We start from the raw sequence: 3,545 nt of genomic DNA, 5'->3' as shown, positions 1-3,545 counted from the left end.
CGGGAGTTCCGCCCGCCTGCCTGAGCTGACAGTGCGCAGGCGTGAGAGGCCTGCAAGGCCCGCTGGGAAATGTGGTTCACCACCCCGCACCTAAGCCGGGGCGTAGGCGGAGCCGCTCAGGTATATGGGGCGGGGCTTGCAGGCCGCATCTTAGAGGAATCTCACCCATTTTTTTTCCTTTGAAAGCCTGTCGCTCTCTGCACTGCCTTCTGAAAACAACGGAATTGGTACCTTTTAGACAACAATATTCTGTTTGCACTGACATGCACAGAGCACTGAAATAGGAGCTATAACCATACTGCATTACGAATAATAATGATTTCAATTTGAGTACCAATTATGCGTTTCTTCCATGCAAGATTATTTCCGTTAGGAAGTATTTAGTTTCTATTTTGAAATATGTAAGTTTATTTATTTGGAGGAATTAACGCTTGTATTGCCACAGGGTGGAAATTTAATCACAATTTGAAGGCCATCTATAATTCCTCATCACATAAAGGAAAGTCAATTATATTTGATTCAACGAACACTTATTAAGAGTCTGCTGTAGGGACTTCCCTGGTGACACAGTGGTTAAGAATCCGCCTGCCAATGCAGGGGACACGGGTTCGAGCCCTGGTCCGGGAAGATCCCACATGCCACGGAGCAACTAAGCCCGTGCACCACAACTACTGAGCCTGCGCTCTAGAGCCCGTGAGCCACAAGTACTGAGCCCGCGTGCCACAACTACTGAAGCCTGCGCGCCTAGAGCCCGTGCTCTGCAACAAGAGAAGCCACCGCAATGCGAAGCCCGCGCACCACAACGAAGGGTAACCCTGGCTCGCCGCAACTAGAGAAAGCCCGTGCACAGCAACGAAGACCCAACACAGCCAAAACTAAATTAAAAAATTAATTAATTAATTAAAAAAAAACAACTAAGAGTTACCATATAGGGAATTCCCTGGCCATTCAGTGGTTAGGATTCCACGCTTCCACTGCAGGGGGCACAGGTTCAATCCCTGGTTGGGGAACTAAGATCCCGCATGCATGCCAAAAAATAAAGTTACCGTATAACCTAGCAATTCCACTCCTAGGTATATACTCGAGAGAAGTGAAAATATATGTCCCCACAACGCCTCTTACATGAATGTTGATAGCAGCATAATTTACAGTAGCAAAAAACATTCCTATATCCATCAAGATAATGGATAAATAAAATGTTGCATATCCATTCAGTGGGATATTATTTAGCCACAAAATGAAATAAAGTACTGATACATGCTTCAGCACGGATGAACTTTGAAAACGTTATGCTAAGTGAAAGGAGTCAGTCATAAAGTACCACATATTGTATGGCTTTGTTTATATGAAATGTCCAGAAGAGGCAAATCCATAGAGACAGAAAATAGAGTAGTGATTGCCTATGGCTGACGTGATGGGGGTAAATGGGGCGTGTATTTTTAATGGGTACAGGGTTTCTTCTGGGGGTGATGAAAAGCATGAAAATTTAATGTGATGATGGCTGCAAAAGACATTGGATTGTATACTATAAATGTGTGAATTGTATGGTATGTGAAATATACTCAATAAAGATAGTTAAAAGTGAGAGTAAAATGGCAAATATGAAAATAGTAATTATGATTACATTAAACTTTTTCTTCAAAATTATGTTCAAAAAAGAGGTCATTAAAATTGTGTAATAGAAATAATTCCCGAATTTAAAAAAAGTCTTCACATAAGATGGCACTGGACCAAAGAAACAGAGACTAAATAAGACTAAGCACAGTTTTTCTAACATGCTTTCGTGAACCCACAGATATATGTCTGGTACACATCATCATGTGTTAAGAAATGTTAGATAGCCCCTTCCTGTTCTTAAAAAATAAATAAAACAGTTAAAGGGGGTTTTGTGTGTGTGTGTGCTAATGAAATGAAATGTCTCCAACTGATAGTTCTGAGATCCAAGTATTTTAAAGTGTATAAGGAAGAGTCTCGTCATTTGGGGTTGGCGTGTGGAAACATTGGTAGACACAATGTTGGTTTAGCTTAATTTAGATGCTCTGCAAGATACTTAGATACTCGGCAAGATAAAGCAACCCATGGCTTCTTGGTTGAGACTACTATCAGAAGGGCCCGCTGAGGAAAGAAAAGGAGCCAGTTTGTGGTAAACCACTGCAAGATAGTTAAGTAAAGCAACAATCTCCTTAAGATCACTTTGGGTCCAGATAGGTAGAGAACACTTTAACCAACAGCTGAAAGTGAATACTTTTGCATATCCTGTATTAGTCATCCAAGCAGCAGTTTCTCAGGTTTGGGAGTTTGTTTTCACTTCATTTTCCCCTTGTAAGAAGATATGCTGTTGTTCCACTGGAAAATATTGGAATTCTGAGGAAAAACCTCTACCAGGTGGGAGTCAGAAAAGACTTGAAGAGCTGATAGCCTCCTTTCAGACATGGCTTTGGCCAAGTCCTATAAATGCTTGTAAATGGCAGAAGAGCTTGCACTTTGGAGCATAGTGGTCCATGCCCTGCAGGATATTCAGGCAGGAGGGGACAAAGCATCAGTCAGCCACACACCCCAGCAAGGACGGGCTCCCACAGAAGAGCCAGGTCAGGGCTCCAGCATTGTAGGAGAAGTGGGTCACGCTTATCTCGCTCCATGAAGAACAGTGTATCTAGACAGAGAGAGAGAGAGAGTTTGATGCAAGTACCGAGTCTGCAGGCCAGCAACATTGGCTTTGGATATAGGCACCTGCTGGGCATAGTAAACAGGGCATGCTCTTTCATAAGTCAGGGCCTGTCACAGACCCAGGCACAGGAGCTGGAGAAGTGGAGAAATGGTCACTCCTTTATAAGATAAATATGTGCTAGTCATTTAAATTCCCTCATGATGGGCGAGATTACCCCTTCTCTTTATTATGAAGGGCTGTGTTGACATGGATGAAGATCAGTGGCTGCCTGATGTCTGCTGCCTGTTCCACAAGTCACACCATGTCCTATTAATAGACCAAGCAACACAATCTACAATAAACACAAGTTGTTGAAAACATAGAGTATTTACTAGAGGAGGCAGCAATAGCACCTGGAAAGATGTTGAGGAAACCAAATAGTGGACCTGAGAGCACTAAATAGGAAACTAATACCCTAGAACAGATATTGGCAAATTTTTTTTCTGGAAAGGTCCATATGTGGTAAATATCTTTGGCTTTGTGGGCCATACAGTCTCTGTTGCAGCCCCTCAACTCTGCGGCTGTAGCACAGAAGCAGCCATAGATAATACATAAACAGAGAATTCTGTGTGCCAATAAAACTTGATTTATAAAAACAGGCAGGTTTGGGAATTCCCTGGTAGTCCACTGGTTAGGACTCCATGCCGTCACCTTGGGGGTGTGGGTTCAATCCCTGATCAGGGAACTAACGTCCCACAAGCCACGTGGCGCGGCCAAAAAAAAAAAGGCACGTTTGCTGACTCCTGCTGTAGAACAACTAACATCCTAGAATTAGGTGTGGACTCCCACACCAGCTGATAAGCTAACCTATGGAGAGAGAAGCTATAATAGGAGTAAA

This window comes from Globicephala melas, chromosome 16 (genome assembly GCF_963455315.2).
Source record: "Globicephala melas chromosome 16, mGloMel1.2, whole genome shotgun sequence".
Classification (NCBI taxonomy): Eukaryota; Metazoa; Chordata; class Mammalia; order Artiodactyla; family Delphinidae; genus Globicephala; species Globicephala melas.
The sequence above is the reverse complement of the archived record's forward strand: the minus strand, read 5'-3'. Positions refer to the sequence as shown.